General features: G+C 44.6%; 1 long non-coding RNA gene across 1 annotated transcript in view; it reads right to left on the reverse strand.

Annotated features, from left to right (window-relative positions):
• The window catches only part of LOC141373963 (uncharacterized), a 29,186-nt gene extending 16,043 nt beyond the window's left edge, over positions 1–13,143 (reverse strand). The window contains exons 1-2 of the long non-coding RNA XR_012380418.1: positions 13,032–13,143; positions 6,927–7,038 (exon numbers count right to left, since the gene is read on the reverse strand). This is a non-coding gene — a long non-coding RNA (uncharacterized lncRNA). The remainder of the gene's footprint in view (positions 1–6,926; positions 7,039–13,031) is intronic.
• Positions 13,144–13,978: the final 835 nt, after the last annotated feature.

The raw sequence follows: 13,978 nt of genomic DNA on the forward strand, positions 1-13,978 counted from the left end.
AATAAATATATATAAATAAATATAATAAATAAATTTACTCAACTATATGACCCAAATTATTGGGTCATATATTAAGTGTATATGTAACTTAATGAGAAATTCCCCAACTATTTTCCAAAGTTATGGTAAAATTTTACATTTCCACTAGCAAATGTCTTGGGGTTCAAGTTATTCCCCAGGCTCGTCAACACTTGGGGTTGTTAGTTTTTATTTTAGCGGTTCTAGTCAAGACACAGTGTGCACTGTGTTGCAGTTTTAATGATGTCGAGCATGTGTTTACATACTTATTGACCATTTGTATATATTCTTTTGTGAATGACATTTTTTAGTCATTTTTTAAATTATTGAATTGTATAAGGTCTTCTGGATACAAACAAGTTCTTTGCCAAATATATGTAGTATGAATACTTTCTCCCAGTCTCTGGCTTCTAGGGCAACAACTGTTTGATACTTACACTTTTCTAAAAAAAAAAAACCTAAATTGTACCTTCAGAGAGAGGTAAAAGGTAGATAAATGGACAAAAGTGAGAATAAAGATAAAAAATAAACACAAACAATTTTAAGTATAAGACAGATTCAAAGCCAGAGACATGTAGAGAGTAAAGTAGAAAGGCAAGTTGGAGCCAGGTCAAGGAAGAAGATATACACAGAAATTTGGAATTTATTTTTTATGCACTGGGAAGCCATAGAGATTTTCCAATAGGCCACTAATGCAATTAGAGCTCTGTTTTAGGGAAAGAAATAGATAAAATAATTGTATTTATTGTGGAACTCAATCAACAGATAAAACTCATGGAGGTTAGGGACAAAGGAGCAGATTTAGTTGATGGAAGTTTCATGTTCAAAACTAAGTGACTAACAGACTGATAACATCACACCATGGCTCAGAAGGTAAGAATAGAAGCTGCTTTTAAGAATCATAGGAATCAGGATTTGGACTTGTATTTGTGAGGTCTCCAGGACCTCTGGGTAGCCATGTCTGCCCCATAGAAGCTGAAATGTGTTTTCCTCTGTAGAGAATGGACTCAAAGGTGTGAAATGAGAAGTCGTCTGCCATCTGCAAGGAGAAGACTGTTGAGACCAGGGGAATAGAATCATTTTGTTAGGGAATGAAGAAAACAAAAGAAGAAATTCAGTGACATTTAAGGAGTAAAAGGGAGAACAAGAGTAAGTTAAGGAAACTGAGAAAAAAATGGTGCAAAAAGTAGGAAGAAGACTGAAGGATACAGTGTTATGAACGCCTAGGAAAGTTTCAAAGAGTGGGATGTCAGTGTTGTCAAATGCTTCAGAGGGGCTGAGAATTTGGAACCATCAGGAAAAGTATGCATTATGTTCAACATACTCTAAAAGGAGAAGTGTGCATATACTTTTTAAATTTTCTTTTTATATGCTATATATTTTTGTAACATTTTCAAGTTAAAGTAGTAAGCTTGAGTTAACTTGGAAAATCATCTATGTAAGGAAAAACATAGAATTCCCTGATGGCAAATGAGACAGTGGAGTGGTTTTCAAAACTCTCTCTCTCTCTCTCTCTCTCTCTCTTTTTCAACTAGATAACCTTTTCTTCAAACCAAACCTTACTCAGAAGCCCAATTTCTAAAACAGACAAGAAGCTATTCTTTTTTTTTTAAGATTTTATTTATTTATTTGACAGAGAGAAAGAGACAACAAGAGTGAGAACACAAGCAGGGGGAGCGGGAGAGGGAGAAGCAGGCTTCCTGCTGAGCAGGGAGCCCAGTGCGGGGCTCGATCCCAGGACCCTGGGATCACGACCTGAGCCGAAGGCAGACGCTTAACGACTGAGCCACCCCGGCGCCCCACAAGAAGCTATTCTTATTAAAGATAGTGGAATGGGAGCAGAGCTCTCACTCTCCTGTGAGCCCTCCAAAATTGACCAATAGATGATGATAGATAGATAGATAGATAGATAGATAGATAGATAGATAGATAATAGATGATAAATAGATGATAGATAGATGATAGATGATAGATAGATAGATAGATAGATAGATAGATAGATAGATAGCTAAGAGAGAAAGAGAGAACTTTTAACCCCTTCAAACCCCAAATACAATGGAGTCTCCATAAGAGCAGGGACATTATCATTGTCTGTCTGGTTCACTGCTGTCTTCTTAGAGACTAAAATGGTGTCTGGCAGTTGTTAGCAACTAAACCAGCATTAATGAGTGAATGAATCTGAGCCTCTCAATGGTGATAGAATGAGAAAAAAAGAAAACTGACATCTACTGACAGGCTACCATGTACAGAAATCTAGGATATTTGCAATTGTGTACTCCACCATAGGTAACACCAACCCTACAAGTACATGTTATTATCTATATTGCATACATGAGGACACATCAGTTTGAAGACCTGCTCAAAAGACACCTAAGTTTCAGACCCAAAATGTAATCCGGAAGCACAAGGTATATCAATGCGCATGACCTTTCCTTCCTGCCATGACATCACGCCGCTCCTCCCAAGGCAGTCCTGGATCACAGCCCCTGATGGTCACTCTGGCACAACTCAGATAAGTTGTCTGACCCCCCAGTAAGCTCATTATACCAGGTGACAGTGGGCAGATCCTAGAAAGGGTAAAGAACAGTAGAGTAGCTGTGATAACTCAGCTCTTCTTACTGATGGTGTTGGTGTTTGGGATGAGAAAATAGATGGGGTAAGTCAATACTGAGTAAACCCTGTTTTGTTTTGTTGTGTTTTTTTTTTTAGATTATTTATATATTTATTTATTTATTTATTTAGGAGAGAGAGAGAGCATGAGCCAGGGGGAGGAGCAGAGGGAGAGGGAGAAGTAGACTCCCCGCTGAGCAGGGAGCCTGATGCAGAACTCGATTCCAGGGCCCCAAGATCATGACCTGAGCCAAAGGCAGATGCTTAACTGACTGAGCCACCCAGGTGCCCCTGAGTAAACTCCGTTCAGATAAAGGCTTCCATACCCATATCCCACACAGGGACCAATGGAAGAATGCAATGAGCTTTGTGGGCCAACACAACATGCATGCATTTGCAGCAGGATGTCTGATGCCTCTTAAACTTTATATCAGTTATCTACTCTGCTGGGTGAAAAAACAACTCTGAAACCCAGAGACTTAAAAGAACCATCACGTGTTTATGTCATAGTTCTGTGGGTGGGTAAATTGGGCTGGGATCCGTTCAGTGGTTCTGCTACCCCGAGCTACCCTGAGCCAGGTTTGGCTCATGTTAGAGAGACTGGTACAGGCATCTATGATGAACTGCTAGGCTAGCCTGTTAGTTTGCCTTAAACTACTAAGTCTGGGTGCCTTCAACAAGAGAAAGGTATTTTCTCACAATTCTGGAGGCTTGCAGTCTGCTATCAAGATGTCAGCAAGGTTGAGGTTTGTCCTGAGGTCCCCCTGTCCCCCTCCTTGGCTTGTAGATGGTTATCTTCTCCCCGGGTCTTCACATGGTTTTCCTTCCGTACACACACGTCTGTGTCCAAATTTCCTCTTCGAATAAGGACCCCAGTCATACTGGATTCAGGCCCAATCTAACGATTTCAATGTAGTTTAATAACCTCTTTAAAGACCTACCTGCTGATTTAGCTACATTCTGAGATTCTGGGGGTCAGGGCTTCGCACAATACATTTCCGAGGACACATGATTCAGCCCATCATAGTTAGCAGTCGGTCAAATGGTCTAAGAAGTTGCAGGTGGCACAGCTCTTCTCTGCTCCACATGGTCTCTGAACTTCCAGAAAGCTAGCCTTCATTTGTCCACCCGACAGTGGTTACAGGCACCCCAAGAGAGAAGGAAGAAGCATGCGGGGCCTCTCCTGGCTTGAGCTCAAAACTAGCACAACATCACTTCTGCCACATTCTAGTGGCCCAAGCACTGTCACAAAACCAGGCCGGATGGAAGGGGTGGACAAATGGGCCATGCGTGCATTCTGTGATGGCCATTCTCCTTCCTTCCCTCCCCCACCCCCAGAGAACAGTACGTAGTACATAGTACATAGTACATAGTACAGCTTCCACTACCAGGCTGAGACCCTGGAAAGACTAGAACTCGATGAAATTTGTCCTCCAGCTCTATCGTTATCCCAACCTTCTTTCCGGGGCCTCCCCACTCTCTCCAACGCTCAGGCACTCCCTGCCTTCCCCTCGTCTATCAGAAGAGAATCCGGTGCAATCACGCATCCTGAAGGTAAATGAGTATGAAGGTGACACTCTTTCTGGGGACAACTGCATCTTAGTAACTACCTAGGTCTGAAGCTAAGGCATGGAGCACGGGGCAGAACTTCCGGAGACACGAGGCAGTAGGAGAAAGTTCCTTTGTCCCATGAAAATTGCTTCTCCAAGTGCAGCAAGAAAAGTCTTTTGTATGTTGCTCTGTTAGTTCCTTTCCGCCTGCTGAGCACATAGGCCCACACCGGGCAGTGGCTCAGGGAGCGTGTAAGGCCTGAGTGAGAGTGAAGGGCCTAGCATCTTTTCTGTGTGAGTGCGGAGTGATCACGGAAGAATGTTAGTAGGAGCTAGGAATCAGGGACCACGGCTGCCAGTCTATTCTCAGCTACCATTTGATGGTTGGACCCTACATCAGGCATTTTTAGCTTATCTGAATCTCCATTGTATTGTCATTTGTAAAAGGAGAGATTTGGTGAGACAGTCCCTAGGATTGCTTTCGTTTCCAATTTCTTATAAATTCTAACGAAGTCTCCATTAGGTTCCATCCTCCCCTCTCCACAGCCGACCAGCCCACCATCGAGCTTACTCAGCACGTGCCAGCCCACGCCTGGCTGCCACCGAGTCTGCGGCTCTGAACTACACAAACAGTATGCCTAGGACCAGCTGGGAACGGGTGACAAACCATCCCACATGGTCTAGATTCTTCTAAGTGGCCCTGGGGAGATAATAAAACTATTAAGTCAGGGAGGAATTGTTGATGGATTTCTATCCACCAAGCAAGCCCAGTCATTAGGGCTCTGAACGGTTGGAGGCCCTCAGCCTCCTTCTGCCACCCTACTCCCCGCAACAACCATGTCTAGTGTATATTGCTCAGTGTGTACGTTGAAATGCCGGTTATTGTATACACTGTCTCTCTATACACCACACATCTGTCTGCCCAGTGGAGACACAGCCAGTTTCCAACTTCAAACACCAGTCTGTATATACAATGTGGGTGGGTTGAGTCTGGATCTGACCAGGACAAGGCCATGCACCCCCCATATATTTAATGGCCCCATCTTGACAATCTACCATGATAACAAATGTGAAAAAAATAAACAGGGACAGAACTTTTTTCCTTTTTTTCCAAACTCAACATCAAAAGTTATTGAGAGCTCTTACTGTGCAAATAGCCAGAGGTAGTGTGAACAAAGGAGAAGCTCTAAGCTCTACTTACTGTGTGGAAGGTGGTTTGTGTGCTTTATCATCGCTTAGGACCTGTCAGGCTCAGTTAGTTGGGGGGACATGGATTGCCTCAAACGGCATTTGCTAGACATTTGTTTTCCGAACATACCCCACCTCCTTAGGAAGGTGAATCCCGAGAGAGAAAATGTTTGGAGGTTGATTTGGGGCTTACCAAGTCGCTCCCCTTTAAAACTCAATCTCCAAAGGGAAAAACAGGAACTGTGTGTAGAGCAGGATCACCTATCAGAGCTTAGTTAAGCTTCTGCTAGACACTAGCTGAAAGTGAATGCATTTTTTTTTTTTTTGAAGCAGAGAATTTATTTCTGTTCACAAATAAGGCTGTTTCTCCAGTAACCTCAAGGCTCCAAAAATTCAGTATTTCCAATCTCCGGAATTTCACTGACTGCCTCCACAAAGATATCATGTGGCAATGCATTCCAGTGGGTTCTCCTGAGGCCTTTGAGCAGTTCTGCATTGCAAGGTCATTGCTCAGTATATTATTAGCATGGCAATAAAGAACATACGTACAGCAACGTTCAAGACAAGATGACAAAGTAAATAAAAAAAAAATACCAGCACCTTTTAAGCTTCTCCACAGCAATAAGTGGGGTTACAAATAGTTACCAAAAAATACATACCTGCATCCTCCTGGCTCTGGAAGTTGAAGAGACTAGCCTGCAACAGCTCAAGTGTAATATGAAGCAGAGTACCATTGAGTGTTTACATGAAGTGGATGGTAACAGACCACACGGGAACTTTAGGAATTTCAAGGAAGTCAAGAACTTTTGTGTAGGGTAGTCAAGGAGGGGGTGTAGGCAGACTCCTAAGGTCACCCCCAACATCCCCATCCCCTGGTGTGCATGCCCTGTACAATCCCTGCTCCTTGAGTGTGGGTGGGCCTGACCTAATCAGGTGAACCTTTTCAAAAAGGTTTAAGAGACTGGAGACAGAAGTCAGAGAGATCCCAAGCTGCAGCAGATGCTCTCCTGTCTGCCTTGAAGAAGCAAACTCCTACGTTGGAGAGAGGACCACATGGCAGAAAATGGAAGACAGCCTTTAGTAGCTGAGAGGCTGCTGGCTGCTGGCCAGCAAGAAAGTAGGGAGCTCCCTCCTACAACTGCAAGGAACTGAGTTATGCCAACAGCCTCGTGAGCTTGAGGACCGTGAGCTCCATAAAAGAATGAGACCTGGATGACACCTTGGTTTCAGTCCTGTGAGACTCTGAACAGAGAGCCCATCTAAGCCGTGCCTGGACTCTTGGCCTTAAGAGACTGGGTGTTTTAAAGCCCCTAAGTTTGTGGTAATTTCTGACACAGCAATAGAAAGCAAATGCACAAGGCTTCTTCTGAGAGGAGACTTAATGAGCAGAGCTTGGAAGAAGAGGCTGATAGCTTGCAGAAGTTCAAAGGAGCCAGGAAACAGCCATGCCGTGAAGAAAGGAAGAGGTGGGTAATATAAGCAAGGGCCCTGTCCAAGGTAACCCCATGAAAAAGGAGACCTTTACCCTATTTGTCATTTTGATGCATGCAATATGTTTACCTGGTGAGAGGGTCACCAGTCATTATGCCCATTGCACATGAGAAAACTGAGGTCTCCAGATGTTTGTCCGTTAGGCGTTGACATACGATTAACCAGACACAGAGTTAGCTTTCTGAAATGAAAAAAATCTGGTTGAAATATACGAAATGCTTTTCATTCCTATAACCTAGAAGATAAGATCGAAATTCCTCAACCAGTGTACTAGGCCCTTCGTTTACTTCTTGTCACTCAACCTCCTTGCTACACTCCAGCCAAGCCACCCCCCCGCCGCCTGCCACACACACACACACACACACACACACACACACACAGGCACACACCCCTCTCCCGTGCATTCCTGCACTGGGCAGATGGTTCCTGCCGTAGGGACCGTCTTCCACCATCATCCACCCCCACGCAGCTTCCCGTCCCAAGCTTGCTCAGGTACGGATCTCCTATCCTTCTTTTCGGATTCTGGTCAAAAGCAATTTCTCCCCTGAAGCTCTCCTCTGTGACCCCACTTAACACCCCAGGTACAAACTCTCCTTAGTGATCCTGTAGCACACTGAACACACCTCTGTTAGGACTTCAGAATGATAAAGCAATAATGTCAATAGGAGTTTACATTTATTGAGTCCATATCCAAAGCCATGTACTATGCCTTTGACATGCATTATCACATCGTATTTTTATCACTTTTTTTTATGTGTTTACATGCCTCTCTACTAAATGGTGAATCTTTCAAAAGCAAGGATGATGGCTTTTTCATTTTTGTATCCCCCAGAGCTTTGCAGAGTGTAGAGGGCACTCAAAATATATTTAATAAATGAGTTAAAAAAGTCAGGAGTAGGGCTGGAGTTCAGGTGTCTGGATTGCAGTGCAGTTATTTGCTGCCATCCCATCATGATAAAATGAACGTACAAGGGCTTTGTGAAATTACAAAACACTGTGTGAATGGAAGGTAGAAGATGCCAAACCAACTCCTCCTTTCTGTGCCCCTCTCTTCACTCCTGTCTGTCTCTTGCTGCCAGAATAATTTTAGATTATGTGAAAGCTTAACGGCAGTGCCTGTCTACTTCATCCAGCCCAGACACCCAGAAATATAAAGAGTGTGTATGATTTCACGACAGTGGGAAGCATCATGAAGGCTGGGGCCAGGAGAATCATGGTATCTGGCAAACGGGGCATAGCAGTCTGGCCACATTCGTGGGGGGCCCAGAATTCGTTGAGCGCCCAGGAAGCCCAAGCAGCAGAAGGGAGCGAGCTCCCAGGTGGGGCCTCCGGAAGACCAGTGTGTGCTCACCTAGTCCTTAGAATTCTGTGCTGAATTCCAAGCCTTGCTCTGGTAAACAAGGCAGTGGATGTGACTCTTAAATGAGCTGTACCAAACTCATTATCATCTGAGTAACTAGAATTCTCCTTATTCAAACCCTGCTGTTCCGAGAGAGGTAACAATCATTCTGTGTAGTACTCCCCTAGCCTTTGTCTCTGGCTCTTGTGTTTAGGCAAAAGTTGACTGTTAAATCAGCTACCAGCCAGCATCGTGCTCTGTTCTGCTGACCCCAGGGCTCAGCCAGAAAAATCAGACAAAGACATTTTTCCTCTCAATTTAATATAGCAGCCTCTATCAGGGCTTCAGGTATCTTATCTTTTTTTTCCTTCCAAATAGCAAGGTATACAATTCTTTCCTTGTTTTGCAATTGCCTGTGACTCTCGAGCCTCCCTCCTTCTCACTCTCGCCCTGCCAACTGCCACCCACCCCACAGAGCACAGACCATCCCTAATGTGGGCTGCACGAGCAAATATTTGATGGAGTGAGAATAAAAGGAAAACCTATTAGCATCCAGCTTGCATAGTTGGCACTGGGCTTTGGAAGAGCAAATTGAGGCCAATTAACCCTTAGGAATAGCTAGCAAGACCCTACTTTATTTTCTATGGAGGAGAAAACATTCTTACAGCTTTTTACCTGAGGAGCAGAGGGAAATAGCCTCTTCTTTTGTATTACGTTTGAGGGTAATTCTTGACTCCGCCCAGGGCAATTCAAGAAACCTTATGTAAAGCAGAACCGGGAGCCAGAAGAGACACAGATGAGAAACAGTTGTTACCCTCCAGAAACTGACAATCTAGCAGCAAACTCTGATAAGTAAAGAAACAAACAAATACTCTAAGCAAAGTAGAACCAGGATAAATGATACCTCAGAGAAGGGAGGCAGAGGGATGTGTGATGGGGAAAATGACATTTATTGGGACAACCTTCTGATGCTTCTCAACTTCTCTTTTCCTGCAACATAGGGCAACCAAAAGCTATTCCAGTTCAAATTCCTGAATAATAAAAAAAATGCAGAATTTTCCACTATAAAACAATGGTTACATTCCTAAAAAGTACCACATTATCAAAAATTGAATTACAAAAACAATTATTCTAATAGGGAAAAAAAAAAGAGTTGAGGCTGGAAACTTTTTGATATGTAAACACCGTTATTTTCCCCCAGGAATTTCAGCAATGAGAATGTTTTTACTAGGTCGAATTGTATTTTGTTATTTTAGGCAATATATTAGCTCATCAAAGCTGACAATAAGAAACCTAAACATTCCTGGCAAATCTGAGCAGACATGAGACAAGACCAAAATCAGTAAGTTTTGAGACTATTCAAACCAATTACAGCCCCATTTGGGGCAGGTCGTCTTACTCCGCTAATTTCTGGGTTCAGCTCCGTTCAGTTTCCCTCTCAGAGAGAGGATGGTGCACACCTGCACTGTTGAGCTCTACAGTGACCATGGGACTTCCTTGGGCCAGCGAAATGTGAGCAGAAATGACAGGTATCACTTTCAAGCAGAGGCTTTCAGAGGTCCACTGTGTCTTCTTCCCTCTGGCAGAGGGAAAGCTACCACCAAAGCTACCCTTGCAAGGAAATGCTTTTTCAGAGTTCTGGAGTAAAGATGACCATGGATCAGAGCCCCAGTCAACCCAAGATGTGGGCACATAGCATAGAGGGAGAAATAAACCTTTGTTGTTGTAAGTCGGTAAGATTTAGGGCCCCTTTGTAACCACAAGATAACCCACTTTATTCTAACTGATACACAAGTACAAAAAAATAAACATGAATTGCGCAGGTAGCAATTCAAGTAAAATAATTCAAGTAAAACAACTACCTCCAAGCCCAGTGGTTTTTCCCAATTGTGATCCTTATTAGCAATTACAGTCTACATAATGCTACCATTTTTTGAAGACTCTCTACAGACACTTTCATACATTATCTCATTTGATCCTCTCAACAGTGGTAATGAGGTAGCTTTCAATCTCCATTGGATAGACAAGAAAACTGAAAGCCAAAGAGGTTAAGTGATTTGTCAAATGTCATTCACCTCTTAAGTGCCAAAAGTGGGAGTTCTTCTGTTTGATTCCAAAGTTTGCCATCCTATGACCCTTTCACAGGGCCAGTTAAGGAATAAAGTAATTGGTCACACAAAGTGACCTCCGAACGCAACTTTGAAGTCATAAAAACTGGGGTCATGCTAATGTGATCTGAATTACGTTTCTTAGCCTCCGGAGAGAGTTTTCTCCTCTGTAAAACGGAGGTAACACTCTGTCCAGGGTTGTAAGAGGAGTAAATATAGATCTACAGCTACCAGCACACTGTCTGGCACGTATCAGCTCCCAATGAATGACTCTCAGTGTGATCAGTGGCGGTCCTGATACAGCCCAGGCATACTCAGACTGAAGAGGGAAAGAGGCATTCTTCCCAGGAACCCAGAGCAGCAGGCCCCTCCTGCATCCTCCTGAGGCCAGGGCACAGCGGGGACGCAAGTTGACTGAGACGCGAAGCCGGGGCACAGGGCAGGTTGGGAGTCACCCCGGGGAGAGGGCCATGGGGCCGATGCAGGGAGCCACAGATCTAGCTCCTCCCTCCATGGAATTGGCCAAGCCCGAATGGCAAGGGACAGCCGTCAGCAAGCCCCCTAACAGATGGCCCCATGAAATACAGGAACAGGTTGGGTGCCGATGGCCAGAAAAAGAGAGCTTAGAGGAGCAGGGCCTGGCTGGGGATGAAGGCAGAGAGAGAGAGCTGCAAACAAGAGCCAGTCTGTGACTTGTCCTGGCCCCTGACTAGCAATGAGCGGGTGGAAGCAGCTGATGGCATTAATGACAGGAGCTAATGATGTGAAAACACTTAAGCAAGGGGCCTTCAAGGAGCTGTTGTTGCTGTTGAAAAGCCTCGCCACCGAACAAAGCAATTAGTCGGTCACCCCGCCGCCCAGCCCCTCCTCGGCCCGCCTCCCTTTTCCCACCTTTCCAGACGTCAGACCATTCATCCCTTTGTCTCCCAGCTCGGACCGCAGCCCTCCAGACCCGCGCACAGAAATGCACCAGCTGGAGCCCGGCCTCTGATGAACGGCTGTCTCCAAAAGCAGCCCCATCCAAGGCGGCCAGCGCTGCACAGCAGGGCGGCCTCCCAGGCACCTTTCCGTCTCCCCACTTTTGCCCTGAGTTGTTGGCGAAAAAGTTACCTGCATTTATATATTTCAGCCTATGGCCCTGACCTTTTTGCCTAACACAAAGAAGAGACCTACTGGTTTTTGCAGCTGGGGGAAGAGGGGGCGGTAATTCGAAAATAATTTTGGGTTTGGGCACTCCTCTACCCGAAAAGAAAGAGTACTAGGCTGGAAGTGGGGGATTCCTGAGTTCTTGCTCTTGCTTCTACTCATCTTTTAAGATTTAGCTTAAGCATACCCATTCTAGAATCCTTCCCAGTCCATGAACTCTCCCCTCCTGGTACATGCCCATTATAACAGGTATTGATTGCCATGTGATGCTCTGAGGTAATGGCCCCTTCTTGTCTGCCTTTCTGTCTCCCTTCTTCTCAAGACTCTGAGCTCACAGAGGGCCTCTTTTGATCCTCAGCATCCAGCACATGGGTCCTATGCAGTACCTAGTTCAAGTTTCTGAGATATGCAACTTCCAAATCTATAAGTAGGGATGATAATATATGCCCTATTTCATGTTCCAATTTGATATTTTAGGATCAAGTATGACAGCAAAACTGGAGAGTGTTTGGAAATGCACAATGACAAATGAATTACAAATGTTAGGCATTGTGCATCTCTGCTCTCCTCATTCACTCACACAACATGTTTTGGGCACATATCATGTGCTAGCTACGAGGCTGGTACAGATGGAGCCCCTCTTTGAAGCCCCCTTCCCACCCACTAATCTCACGGTCTCACCCCCTCCGGCCCTGTACTTAGCCTCTGGCCCACACCCGAACCCACCCTCGATGAGTTCTGCCTCCCTTTGCTGGGGTCCAAACTCCAAACTCATTATCTGCCATCCATAAAAAGATCAACAATCATATTTTGAGTGCCAACTACAAGTAGGACATGGGACCAGGCATGGAAAGGAGCAATAAACACACAGTGGGTAAGGTATCGAGTCTCCCCCACAAGAAGATAGAACATAATATAAACAGAAAGTGGAAAAAGTTAGGAAGACATACGCTAAAAAATGAGGTCGCATTTCAAAGAAGGGAGAGGATTCATGAACTGACCCATTAGAAAAGTCTTAAGGAAAGGAAATTTGAATCTGGTCATAAAGAATGGAAAGGCTGCAGGAAGTAGACATTATATAAGGGAAGCTATTTTCAGAAAATTAGAGCTCTAAGTTTCCGTCGAGGGTCCATCTTCAACCTCTTCATCATACAGATGAGAAAATAGAGGCAAAGAGAGATTCAATAATTTGCCCAAGATCACTCAGCTAGTCACTGGAGGGCCCGCGATACAAACCCTGCAGCCCACACTTTGGCCAGAAAATGATACGACCAGAATCTGCTTTAAGCAAAAACAAAGAAGCAAAAGAGACAGAGGGCAAGAAAAAAGAGAAAGGAAGAAGAGAGAAAGAGAAAAAGAGGGAAAACGAAAACCAAAGAAAAATATCTCAGAGAATGGGAGACCTGAATGAAGCTACTAAACGTCCAGAAGCAAAATGATGAAAACCTGGTGAAAGGTTGTAGCTGTGGGAATGGGAAGAAATGGGTAATTCTGGAAAGGTGCAGTGCTAGTCTATCCCGGCCGGTCTCACCAGGAACTATAGACTAGGTAGCTTATAAACAACAGAAATTTCTTTCTCACCATTCTGGAAGCTGGACATCCAAGGTCAGGGGGCCAGCGTGGTTGGGATCTGGTGAGAACCTAGATCCTAGTTCATAGACACCCATAGACATCTTCTAGCCGTACCCCCAAACAGCCTGTGGGGGACACAAACATTCAGTCAGTCCACAGCAGATAGGTTCAAAGACTTTGATAAATGTATGTAGTGAGATGAAGGGGCAGCAGAATTCCAAGATTTCAAGCTTGGGGAACCATTGAAAAAATCCTTGAGACACATGCATTCCCCTAAGTATACCACCCCACTCCCCAATACTGCCGCAGCTGTGAGCAGGGCTCTTTGAGGAGCTCAAACCCACCCAAATGCTAATTTTTCCTGCCTTGCGAGAAGAAAATGCTGTCGAGTAGGAAATGGAGAATGATTTTTTTTCTCACTACAGGGCTCCTCTATCATGGCAATAATATTATCAAGTTGGTAAATAATTGATCTCAAATGATTACCTAGGTTTTGGAGTTACACAATCCATCCTACCTCATCCAAAGGCACATCGCCCAGGGTTACGCCATCCTGACTGCTCACAGGGGCTCTGGGGGGGGGGGGCAAATTCCTCTCAATCTTGTCTCCAATCGGAAGACACCAGCTTTGTTCAGACTTAGCCATGTTCAAATCTAGGATGTGCCCAAACACGACAGAGGCATTGTTTTCTCTCCCTCGGCCCTCCGTATGTTAAAAACATCTATTAAAATGTGTCTGGGATGGAAGACACCCAACACGCTGTCATTAATTTAAGGAAATAAAATTACACCATACGAAGGGTTATCATACGAAAGATGGTGACCAGCTGTTCTCCATCTCCTCTGGGCAAGAGTAAGGAAAGTGGGAGGGAGTTCAGTTTGAAATTGAATTGGGAGTGGGGACTTGACAGAAGGATGGAAGCATAGCCAATGAGGGCTACAAGACAGACAAACAG

Source organism: Callorhinus ursinus, unplaced genomic scaffold (genome assembly GCF_003265705.2).
Source record: "Callorhinus ursinus isolate GAN/ISIS: 27379988/994484 unplaced genomic scaffold, GSC_fseal_2.0 scaffold13, whole genome shotgun sequence".
NCBI classification, from domain to species: Eukaryota; Metazoa; Chordata; class Mammalia; order Carnivora; family Otariidae; genus Callorhinus; species Callorhinus ursinus.